Source organism: Bactrocera neohumeralis, unplaced genomic scaffold (genome assembly GCF_024586455.1).
Source record: "Bactrocera neohumeralis isolate Rockhampton unplaced genomic scaffold, APGP_CSIRO_Bneo_wtdbg2-racon-allhic-juicebox.fasta_v2 ctg3324, whole genome shotgun sequence".
NCBI classification, from domain to species: domain Eukaryota; kingdom Metazoa; phylum Arthropoda; class Insecta; order Diptera; family Tephritidae; genus Bactrocera; species Bactrocera neohumeralis.
The window spans coordinates 1-13,620 of NW_026090670.1; the positions used below are offsets into that span (position 1 = coordinate 1).

The 13,620-nt window shown below is 34.0% G+C and overlaps 1 pseudogene; it reads left to right on the forward strand.

Moving 5' to 3' along the window:
• Positions 1–11,345: 11,345 nt before the first annotated feature.
• LOC126766970 (jerky protein homolog-like) lies at positions 11,346–11,991 on the forward strand (annotated as a pseudogene).
• The last annotated feature ends 1,629 nt before the right edge of the window (positions 11,992–13,620 follow it).

Below are 13,620 nucleotides of genomic sequence, written 5' to 3' on the forward strand. Positions count from 1 at the left end.
TCGGCAAATAACAAAGCGAGCTCAGGCACTTCAAAGCGCTAGTGTGAAACTCTAAACGCGTTTTTCTCAAAACCATGTTTTTTGAAACGGTGACAACTGTAACTCGAAAACCACTCAGTAGATTTAAATGAAATTTATACAGCTTTTAGAATACATAATAGCCTCGGGCCTGATCGAAGGATTTTTTTATTTTTCTGTCCCGATTTTTTCGACCAAATATTTTGAAAAAAATTCCTGAGGCCGCCATTTTGTTAATTTTGACAAAAAAAAAAAAATAAAGTCCTTCGATCAGGCCCGGGATTATCTATTTATAAAACTATTTTTTTGTCCGATTGATTTTAGATGCATCTCCAAGGACTTATGATTTGTCACCAAAGTACCTTTTTTGGAACAGGGTCAACACAAACAACTATAACATTGGAAATTAATTTTTTGAAAAAATTTCGTGACTTCAAGTCAAACATTCTATAATAATGCCATATACTACTTTTGTAAAATAACATGATTTAATGGCAAAAAAATTCTGAAAACTATCATTTTTCGTGCCTCTGACTACCTTAACCCCTTAAGCGGTACTACTTAACCGGAATTGACTGTACACATAAATCAGAGGAATATTGAATATTTTCTTTGAAAAATTTCTTGACTTGAAATTCGAAAAAAACTATGTTGTCCAATTTTATTGTATTATATTTTAATACTTATATTTTTGCAGAGTTAGACATATTCAGAAATATATTCATTTTATGATTTTTAGCTTTTAGAAATCGTCGCGAAAAAAAAACGCTTTTAGGCAAGGCATGCTCGGGGATGTAATGGTGTCTGCTTTTATTAAAGTATCGAATTTAAAATAAATATTTTCATGTAAGTTGCAACATGAATAAGTATCGACTACAACTTCCGGCACGTGTGACCGAAATGCACAGAAAGTGCATGGTACACTACCTGTTGTGCAGAATAAGATTCGTGGAAATGAATCACGCCACCGGTAATTATTTAGTTTAGAATTAAGTATAAATATTGTAATTTGGTTAAGCTAAGTTTCAGTTTTGATTACTCCAATTAAGCTTTGTGGTAACGCTGCCCCAATGCAGCTCCGCTAAAAATTATATTTTTTGGTTTTTAATAACCAAAAGCAACTGGCGCCCGAGCTAAAAGTTATCGAAGTACAGCGATAAATAATTAAATAATAGAGAAGAAAGGAAAAAAATAAATTAAATCAAAAGTGTTAAAGAATAAGATATAAATACAAATCAGCAAGATCAACAAAGTGAAAATTCAGAAAAGCAACTGGATATGAAAAATTAATGTAATACAATGAATTCTGGAATAATAAGCGTCTAAACTAGTGAAAACTAGATGAACAAAAAAGTGACTGCAAAAAAGTGTAAAGATGCTATTGAAGCTTAAAATTACAACAACTTAGAAATAAGTTACAAAAACAAATACAATAAGAACAAAATGCTAAAAAAGTGTTGTTCAAAAAAGTCAAATGCAAAATTTATATATTAAATAAAAGCAACAACTGTTCTATGGTGGAAAAAAGTTAAATTTTTTATAAATAAAATAAAAGCAAACACAACGTAACATAACCAAGCGCATTGTGCCGTAGCGTTAAAAGGTAAAGCAGAATTAAGGAAAAAGACGCCGCATACAAACGGAATTCTTCTCCCCCGAACAACAACCACATTCATCAGCAAGTGGATGACGATTCTATTTTCGGCCCGGCAGCTAATAGAAATACTATCAGTAGTAACAGCGACAACAGAATCCCCAACAATCCTTAAGTGGAGAGGCCTATAGTAACTACTTAGACATTATATTAAGAATGTTAATATCTTATTATACTAAGAATATTAAAAATATATAAATGGCGAACCCCAATAATTTAATTTGCCCTCCAATTCGGCACCTAATACCCCTCAGACATCCCAAAATACACAATTGAGCATGGACGACCTGTGCAGGCTCATAGCTAATATAACTTCAGACATAGTAAAGACACAGGGACCGCAAGTGGTACATGCGGCATTACCCAAATGCAATTGCAACCGACATTACCGACCAAACAATAGACATAGAACATTGGAACAAATGTCTAAAGGATTTCTCTGGCAATCTAGGAGAATTCAACTCGTGGAAAAAAGCGTAGATAGAGTTTTAGCTATATACGCACCTCATAAGGGGACACCGAAGTATTACGGAATTTTATGCGTAATACGGAACAAAATAATAAGCAATGCTGATGGGGCATTGGAAGCAATACGCCACTTGATTGGCAGCCAATTTCCAAATGTCTAATTATGCACTACGGTGACAAGCGCGATTTGTCAACATTAGAATATCAAATGACCACATTGGTCCAAGGAAATAGAACAGTTTCAGATTTCTATCAACAGGTGTATAGCCACCTTTCATTGATACTAAATAAATTAGGTTGTCTCGATATGGGCATGCTGACGCAAGCATATAGAGACAAAGCATTAGATACTTTTATAAGAGGGCTTAACGGAGATTTACCTAGACTATTAGGAATATGAGACCCGGCAGACCCGCCGCAGGCTCTTCATCTCTGTTTAAAACTACAGATCCAAAGCTTTCGTACAATGCCACAAAGGCACCAATTTTACCCCAGCTAGCGCATTTACCCCAACCACAGCGGACAACTTGGCTACCAAGACAACAACAATATAACAATTTTCACTACGATAATAACCCCTCAAGAACACCTCCGAAACCGCAGCCACGTCCAGAGCCCATGGACGTCGACCCGAGCATACATTCTCGTCGCGTTAACTATATAACCAGACCCCAAGGAAGTGAGCACTTTGGAAAGAGGCCCCAACAATTTCTGAATCAACAGCGAAGGAAAGAGCAACGAACATTTCACATTAACACTGCTTCACAGGAAGGCGGACAATTTGGTGAACCAAGCGGTACCCATTTTTAGAATAATTAGCTCTTCGCTCCTTCTTCAAAGTAAAGGCGGAGAGCGGCAGAATTTAAAATTTTTAGTGGATACAAGCTCCAGTAAAAATTATGTTAAGTCAGAGCTGGCAAAAAAAAAAAAGAATTCAAAACGACAATCCCTTTTTTTGCAAAATCTATTGCGGAGAATTTAGAGATCAGCGAACATATGTACTTTTGTTCCACTTTTTAACTTTTTAATCATAAAATTAAAATTCACTTCTCAAAACATTTGACGGTATTCTAAGGAATGATACCCTTCGGGAACTTAAAGCCATTAAGTACACTGGAGAAAATTACATGACTTTAAGTAACAGCTTTAAGGCTCACCTCAAACAGCTCCCCTCACAGCGAGGAACGGCATTAATGTAGATGAGGGAAACCCTTCAGAAAATCAAATGAACACCATGAAAAACATCGTAAATAAATACGCAAATCTTTTTTCCGAACCTGACGAAAAGCTAACCTATACAACAAAAGTTGTCGGACAAATTCGGACAACATCCGATTCCCCTGTTTACACAAAATTCTATCCATTTCCTGCAGCTTTGAAACAGGAAGTGGAATCTCAGGTAGAAAAGCTTTTAAGCTATGGCATGATTAGACCATCTAGATCACCGTGCTACTCCCCAGTGTGGATTGTACCAAAGAAGCCAGGCTCATTGAATACAGAAAACTAAACAAAGTAACGATCGCGGACAGATACCCCATTCGGAAATTACAGAAGTAATTTATCAACTAGGTAATAACAATTTCTTCTCAGTTCTCGACCTAAAAAGTGGTTTTCACCAGATTCCACTAAAAAAACTGATATAGAAAAAACTGCTTTCTCTATAAACAGTGGAAAGTACGAATTTACTCGACTACCATTTGGCCTAAAAAAATGCGCCATCTGTTTTTCAACGCGCATTAGATGATATATTAAGAGAACACATAGGGAAATGTTGCTACATGTATATCGACGACATAATTGTTTTTAGCAAAACAGAAAAAGAACTTTGAACACATATATAAGGTGTTTGAAACATTGGAAAACGCTAATATGAAAGTGCACTTATGAAAATTTTAATTTTTCAAAAAAAGTAGAATTCTTAGGTATGTAATCACACCGGTTGGCATAAGAACTTACACAAAAAAAGTTTAAGCCATTTCAAACTTTCCACAACCACAAAATTTAAAATAATTTCGCAGCTTCTTCGACATGTCAGGGTACTACCGGCGTTTTATAAGAGATTACGCTAAACTTGTAAGACCCCTAACATCATAATAAATCTACTCATATAAAAATAAGTTTGAATAAGGACGCGATAGAAGCTTTCATGAAAATAAAAAAATCCCTCACCTCAGAGGATACCATCCTCACGTGTCCGGATTACAGCAAAGAATTTGAGCTGACCACAGATGCGTCCAACTTCGCCATAGGCGCAGTATTGTCTCAGTCAGATAGACCAATAGCATTTTTATCTAGGACGTTAAGCAAAGCGGAAGAGCACTATGCCGCGAATGAAAGAGATATGTTAGCCATCATTTGGGCATTGAATTCATTTCGGAATTATCTGTATGGATCGAAAAGAGTAAAAATATTCACCGATCATCAACCATTATCTTATGCGTTAAGCAATAAGAATTGTAATAGCAAAATGAAACGCTGGAAAGCAATACTAGAAGAATAAAGTTATGAAATGCACTATAAGCCAGGTAGAACAAACGTCGTGGCCGACGCACAGTCAAGAATTCCACACCAAGAATCAGATTTGCATACGCTATCAATAGCAAAAAATTCGGATGATAGCTCATCCCACAATTTAATTTACTTCGTAGAAGCACCAATTAACGCGTTTAAAATCAAATATTTTTAAATAAGGATGTAACATCGACATATCAATTTAAAATCATATTTCCCACCTACCACCGTCATATAGTAACCGAACCTGATAACTGCGAACAAAATTTGATTTCTATTTTAATTTTATATTTAAATCGGTCTGTAATAAACTGCATCAAAACGAAGGAGTACATTATGGGCAAGATTCAAGAAATTTATCCCTAACACTTTGACAAATATAAGATTAGGTTTTCGCAGTTCCAAGTGGAAGGCATAACAAACGAGGAAGAGCACGAGAATATTATTATAAATAAATATAAGAGAGGGACATAGAAATTTCAGGGAGAATAAGATACAAATTTTAGAAAAAATCTATTTTCCAAGTATGGCGAATAAAAAAAATAAGATAAAAATAAAATGCGTTACTTGTAAAGAGAACAAGTACGATCGGCACTCATCAAAGCCGCAGCTACAAGCCACACCCATACCTAATTTCCCTGGGAAAATAACCAACGTAGACATATTATTGATAGGCAAAAATCTAGTTCTGACAGCAATGGACAAATTCTCAAAATACGCTATTGCGAAACCCATTAAATCAAAGGCAGCAGAGGATATTAGGCAACCTTTAAGGGACATTCTCTTCTTCCTTGTACCGGAAACATTGGTAATAGATAATGAAAGATATTTTAACTCAGAGTCCATCAACTTAAAGATAGAGAACGAATTTGGCACCAAAATATATTGCACCCCCTTACACAACAAAAACCCAACAAATTGACGTTCGGGACTTGACAAATAATAATGGATATCTACCAATTAAGACAGGAGAAGTAAGGACAATCAACCATTATGATAAAGTCCTACATTTTATCAACTTAACTAAATATGAGGAAACACTTTCACTTATTTCGGACAACATTAATACACTAAAGACAACTACTTTCGAGGACAGACAATTGCTTGATACAACTCACAAAAATTTCATTTTATGAGAAGCGAAGCTAGAAGGTTTACACCACATTTTAAATCTAAACGAGGTCTCCTTAATATCATTGGGAAAGGACTAAAACACATAGCAGGTACCATGGACAGCGATGACGAAAAACAAAATTAGCGACGCACTTGCACAATTGCTTTAAAAGCGAAAGAACAGATGCACAAAATATTAATAATTTATTATACTTTAGCAACCTTATTTCCGGACAAATAAGCAACGTTGCGGACCATATAAATAAGCAGCAAATTATTGTCAGTAATTACATAAACGAACTTAAAGAAACAACAACAAATAACCACTATGGTATTTCTAAACAAATAATAAGTGAAGTGACCATTCCAAATCAAAAAGTTTACAATGAATCCACCATACACCGCAAGATGAAGTAACTACATCAACAACTATCGAAAACCCAATGAGTCATATACCCAAGCATGATATTACTGTTTTTGGTGTGTCTACTGATTTGACTGATCTTAATTTACCAACCCATCTGAATATCTTGAGATATTATTTTTTACTTAAGCAAACGTGCTAAAACAGAACAAAAAAAGTTTTCCCATAAATCATTCATTATTCAAGTACAAGATAAGTTGATTGGAATTTGGGAAAAACATGGTATGGAAATAATGCTGAAAAAAGTGTATGTAATAAATTGAATAAATTGCTTGACAAGTATCAAGAGCAAATCAAGAGAAGAAACTACACCCAACAATTTACAGAGTATGTAAAATCTCTCGAAACAATTTTTTACATTGGAACATGTAAGTGCGATTTGAAGGCAGCTCCATGTGAATGCGGCTGGGTTCCCGAACGCCTCAAGAGTTCATGCACGATCAACATAATTAAAGAAGACTAACAATGAATGCTTTTAGGATGGAAACTGAAGAGCAAGGAGAAACGTCTAAGTCATCAATGCCAACATACCAAGATCCCGATGTTTCAACATACGCACTGCCACCGGTTCAGAAGATATGGATAGAAGCACAAGTTAACAATATTGTGAGAGATACGATTGTTTTAACTTTGCCTTTGGTATGTGACGGAGATTTGGTGTGCCTGACAGAGTAGCATCAGCATTGGGAACCGCGCTTTTGCAAGATTTAAAATTAAAGATAAGCATGGGAAACCTCTCATCATGGATAAATCGAAAGTTCGCAGAGAAAAAGAGAAATGCAGACAAGAAGTGCTTCGCAAACGGTTAGATGATACCAATTTGTTAGCGTTTTCATTCGATGGCAGAAAAGATGATACTTTAACGATAGAAAAAATTGATGAGAAGTGTCATACTAGGATGGTAAAAGAACCTCATCTTGTAATTTTGAGAGAACTCAATTCTGAATTTATTGGTTACGTAAGACTGGAACATGAAACCGCTGAATACAAACAACCAAATTAAATGGTTTTTTCAACGATAAAAATATATCACTGGATACATTAATTGGAATATACACTGACGGTGAGCCAACAAACACTGGCCCACACGGTGGAATTATACGACGATTCGAATTGCTGTTAAAAAGACCATTGCATTGGTTTGTTTGCCTTCTACACTTCAACGAACTTCCGTTTCGGCATTTGTTTGAAGCTTTGGATAAATCAACCAGCACTGGACCAAGATCGGCAACTGGAAAACTGAGCCGTCAAATCGAAACTTGTGAAACTCTTCCGGTAAGTTATTGCTATCACTCATTTATTATAATTGTCAACCATTTTTAATTATTTTATTATGTATTATATATTTTTAGGTGGTGGACGGCTTCCAGAAAATTGAGTTCCAAAATATGCCCCTGCTCCAGAAAAAAAAGAATTTTCCACCGATTCGAAGTACTTATACGACATGGCCCTTGCAATTTCTAACGGCGTGGTTCCGGTGGATCTGGCTAACATCAAACCAGGGAAATTAATTTTTTAATTTACATATGTTCTGACTAAATAAATTTCTGAAGAGAAAAATAGATATTATTATAAATAAATAAACAAAAAATAAAGAAAAAAACATAGCCATTTAGCTGATTTTTTCATGTAAATCACCAAGAATGGTGATTTTTTAAATGATTGTATGGGAAACCCCTCAGGGGAGTTCCAGGGGGTGTGCCACTGGCATGGGTGGATCGGCCGTCCAAAGTTAGTGGGGGGCGGTCATACATTTGGACTCGACTTGAGCACTCTAAATGGGTCAAAGTGGGATCTTTCAAAATTTGCCCCACCCAAAAAGTTCGACCTAAATTGGGGACATCAAAACTCGTTTTAGAGGTATGGTTCCTTCGGCAAAGTTTCTTATTTTGGTCCCTAGAATATGATTTTCATAGAGAAATGGGCGATTTTTAAATCGACCCGCCTCAATATATATATATATATATCTATAGCATAGCATCTATGTACAATGTAGAAATTATGATAATCCGGAGAAAAATTTAATTAAAGAAGGATCAATGTTTAATAAATATATTAAAATTTGAAAAAGCAGCTTGTAAGCTCAGAATTTGTAATGAGCAATCTGTAAATGAAGTGCTACCAGGCACACTAATATTTAAAAAATTTTCAATCAAAGCTATACAAAATTGTAACAGACAAAATATTAAACAAAGAGCAACTTTTTTTAATATAATTTAAAAATTGTGAAATAAGTGTATTTAACAGATCATATATTGATGTAAAAAGGGATGTATCCTTTGTATTACTGAATGTAATAACAAAAATTAAAAAAACAAATTTTACTAACAAAAACAATTAAGATTGGAAATCTTATACTTATGAAACAACTCCAACATGAAAATAACATTAAATTTTTTGTTAAATAAAAGCGACAGTTCCCCAGTAATTAGCTTAAGTTCTGATGTAATAATAATTGTCATAATTATAATCGTTATAATAGCATTTTTATATAAACATCGTTAGAAAGTATATTTGTCACCTGAATTTAGTGCAGAGGACGTAGTAAACGTGCGAAAAGATCATTTTTACAAATAACAACGGCACCTACGAGCGACACCGATTGGGGACAATCGATTTAAGAGGGGAAGAAATAATGCAACACTTGTTACATGAATAGTATCGACTTAAAACTTCCAGCACGTGTGACCGAAATGCACCAGAAAGTGCATGGTACACTACCTGTTGGGCAGAATAAGATTCGTGGAAACGAATCACGCCACGGTAATTATTTATAGGGATAATGGGATGCCCAACTTATTCCAGTGTGAGAGCGCCTCAAAATAAGCGTTTTTATAACATTTTTCCATTGCCACACACATCGAACAAAATTATAATTTTGGGCATTTAAAATTAAAACACCCAACATTTATTACGATTGCAAATTATTATTTATTGGACTTTTAATATATGGCGAAAATACTTAAATCCTTTTTATGATCTTAAAATATATTAAAACAACTAACTTTTGACATTTCACTACTTGATAAAAAATTAGGAATTAAAAGCCTGGTAGTTCTGAATTAATAAATGTTTTAAACATTAGTAAATTGAAAATTAATTACTCTATGCATCAAATAGCAAATCGTTTCATGAAAATATATTTAAATTTCGCATTTTCTTCGATTTTCATTTTTTTAATCTCTTTATCTCTGTTATTTAGTTTAGAACAGTGGTCGGCATTTCATAGCAAAATTTTGCAAACTAACTTCACACGTACGCTTACGCTCTATCGTTCAGTCGTTGTCGAGCCAGCAACGAATTAACATCGCGCAAGACTATAGCGCAAAACCAATGCCCTGTGAGAAATATTTTATGATTGTAAATGCCTTTGGTGCCATGCAATGCCTTTTATGTTCCAAAGTCTTTTTAAAGATAATAAGGGAATATATCCTTAAAAGACAATTGTTAATTTTCATTATACTATTAATTAATTAATAATTTTAATTCCAATTTCTCACTAGGCTACTTGTTTTCATTCTCACCAACACAGTGACAGATCCTCTCATGCCGACCACTGGTTTAGAATTAGCGATAAATATTGTAATTTGGTTAAGCTAAGTTTCAGTTTCGATTACTCCAATAAAGATACGCGGAAACGCTGTCCAATGCAACTGCGAAAAAAGAATTATATTTTTTTTTTTTAATAACCAAAAGCTTAACTTGTATACGCATATACATAAGTATGTATGATGATGTTTAGACGGTTGTTGTTTTTGTAGAACGATATTTGTAGTTTTTGTGGGCGACATATTTACATGTGTATACAGATATGTATATACTATACATATGTGGTTTGTGTGTACATTATTCGTGTGGGAATGTCATACGCATGTATGTACATATAGAACAGCGCGCATATTATATTATTACTGATAAATGATAATACAGTGGTGCTCCAGTATAACGAACTGTTTTTCAATACATTGATGACTCTATATAACGAAAGCTGGAAATTGGATGAATTCGATATTATGAATTTATGACGTTTGTATTTTTTTGGTTGTATTACAACAAAAAAACAATGCAGGCATTAAATACCCGTTAGTTCTCGTTATTATTGAGCTATTTTTTTAAAGAATTCTATTTGTTTTTTATGCACGCTTCATTGCGCGAAATATCAGTTGTGAGTCAAAGTGGTAAAGTGAGGATATCATAAAATATTTAAAATTCAATTCGAAAACGGCTTGCTTGGGTGACAAATTAAAAATAATTGGCGGCAATAAAAAGGGGAAAACCCTGAAAGAAATCTCTTTGAAATATGGTATTCCAAAATCAAGTGTTTGCACAATTTGAAAAAATTCCCGGAAAGTGATAAGAACTGTTAAAAGTACACATGCTGGCACATTGAGACGACAATCGTTAAAGAAAGGCGAATATCATAGGATGGAAAAGGCTTTATATAAGTGGTTTGTCTCCCAGCGTGAAAAGCACGTACCTAATAACAACAATATTCTAAAGCCAAAGCTGACCAAATCCATAATACAAAATATCCCAAATAAAATTTAAGGCAAGTAATGGTTGGTTTGTAAATTTAAAAAACAGTTTGGGATCCGAATTTTTAAAGAATCTGGCGAAAAAACTGTCCTCCAAGCTGATCAACGGTGCCACTAGTTCATTAAATGAAATTATCGTAAAAAAATGAAGTGATCCTGATGCAGTTTCAACGCTGATGAAACTGGGCTTTGCTGGAAGATGTTGCAAACCAAACTCTAGTTCACGCTAATGAAGACAGGTGCTCTCTCTCGGCGAAAGATATTCAAGGAACGAGTTACAATTCTTGCCTGTAATGAAATTAAAGCCTCTTGTAAGGGAAAATCAAAAACCCTCGTTTCTTTAAAAACAAAACACTTGCCGTGGACTATGCGCCTCAAAATCCGCGTGGATGAATATCGAAATATTTAAAAACTGTTTTTAGTAAATTCGTGCTCCAGGTTTGTATTGTATATACAACAATTTTCACTTCAATACTCATTAATAATACTTTCAATTATAGATTGAACATTTTCTTGAAAATCGAAATCTACCAAAGCGAGCAATATTACTCCTGGATAACGCTCTAGTCATCCACCAGAAGAAGATTTGGTGACTCCAGATGGAAAAATAAGGACAGTGTTTATGCCACCGAATGTAGCAGCTCTAATTCAACCCATGGACCAGAACGCGTTCACCTCACCAAATTATTTTACCGAAATTCTTTACTGAACAGTGTAAGTGCAAAAGAAAATATAAACACATACGTTAAGGACCACACCATTTCAATGCAGTTCAACTTATTGCTGCTGCTTGGGAAAAAGTTTCAGGGGTTGTTCTTCAGAAGTGTTGGAAAAACATTTTAATTAATAAAACCACACCTGACGATGAAGATGATGAGGACAATATACCTCTAGCAGATTTGTGACTAAGAGAAGACCTTTCTGTTATGGAGACCACACTTTCTCTTATTCACACAATGTTTATTTTTTGCAGTTTAACTTATGCATTTGTAGAAATAATTTAATTAATATTCAAATAAAATTTTAGACAGAAAGCTTCAACACAGGTGATTTGGAAACATGGAACAGTGTAGACAATGTACTTGCAGAGAAGAGAACCGAGTGCTGAAAATGAACTGGCTATAGAAATTTCGGAAGGGAGGAAGGTGATACCGCTGCAGTTGTAGCTGTGCCGCCAATAAAGCATACTGATGCCATCGACTGCTTTGAGAAGTGTATCAAATGGTCTGAAGAAAACAACGTGGAACAGGAAAAAATATTTTTATTGAAAAGCCTGCATCAAAAGGCACAGGATCTCAAAATTTCTCGCCCACAAAAGCAAATGAGCATAACAAATTTCTTTTCAGTTGAATAACGCTCATATGTTTTGTTTATAAAACTCAACTTTTTATTAATCTTATTGTATGCATTTTCCATTGTATATGTATTTATTTCAACCAATGCTTATGAATTTGTGAATAAATAGTTATTTTTAAACATATACTTATGTACCAATATTAATTAATTTTCGTTTCCGATATAACAGGAATATTTCAGTTTAGCGAACGGTCCCAACATTATATCATTCGTTTATTTGGAGTACCACTTTATCTTGATTTGAAATTTATTTGTACTTGCATACATAAATAACTGCAGTATAGATACGTAGAAAGTTTTAAATGATAAAAGTTCTGATGTATATATATTATTGTTGTAATATATTAAGTTTTTAGATATTATGTTAATATATCATATATATACATACATTGTATGAAATTATATTACATTATCAAAGATAATTAATGTTTAAAAAGGAGCTCATTTGCCCATTAACTATAAATATTACCATCAAAATAACATGATTTAATAATAATGTTATCAATTTTGCATGAATTCGCAAAAATTCGCAAAATTATATTCATATCAATTGATATGATAGCATGTAGACGTAGAAAAATATAAGCCAAAAGGCCAACATACGTCTGTAATAGCAATGCATATTTCTGAACATAAATTACACAACAAAAATTTTATTCATAAACACAAAAGTGCTTTCTAAACGCAAATTCGATTCTTTCAAAAACAGACGCCATTACATCCCCATGAGGCATGCCTTGGCTAGAAGCGTTTTACGCGACGATTTCAAAAGCTAAAAATCATACATTGAATATATTTCTGAATATGTATGAGGAGGAAAAAAAAAGTGACAACCTCGCAAATATAAGTATTAAAATATATTACAATAAAATTGACAACATAGTTTTTGTCGAATTCAAGTCAGGAAATTTTTCAAAGAAAATATTCAATATTCCTCTGATTTATGTGTACCGCCAATTCCGGTTAAGTACAATAGTACTCCGGCAAGTGCCAATCCCTCAATCCTATATCCCATCTCAAGCTTTGTTTTTAAATCATAGAAATTATTGTTTTAAGTACGACTCGTTTAAGTCTCCGCAGTCGCTTATGTACCATATAATATTTTTATTTTTAACTAACTACAAATATCTGTATCTTTGATTGTGGCACATAACAGGTTGACTGTATTTGTTAAGGAACGTAAAAATATTTTGTAGTTCTGAAATATTTTTATGCGACTCGCAAAAATCTGCGTCGATATGTATGCAAGCTCACACACAAACATACATTTTTTTTTTTTTTTTTTTTTTTTTTTTATAGTAGGAGGAAGCATCGAAAGCCCAGAGTGCAGGACTTTAATCATAAACCTAACCTACTCTCCCAACTCAAGACTCTCCCACAGAACCACCAGATAAGGTATTACTTCATGGGAAAAGGGCTGAGCCTATTCTGCCATTTCTTTTATTGTCATGATAAATTGGCTTTCGAACAGCTTTCCCCCTTTAGAACGACCTAAGGCAGTCAAGCTTTCCCCTTTAAACTACCATGGCTGTTTTTTCCCT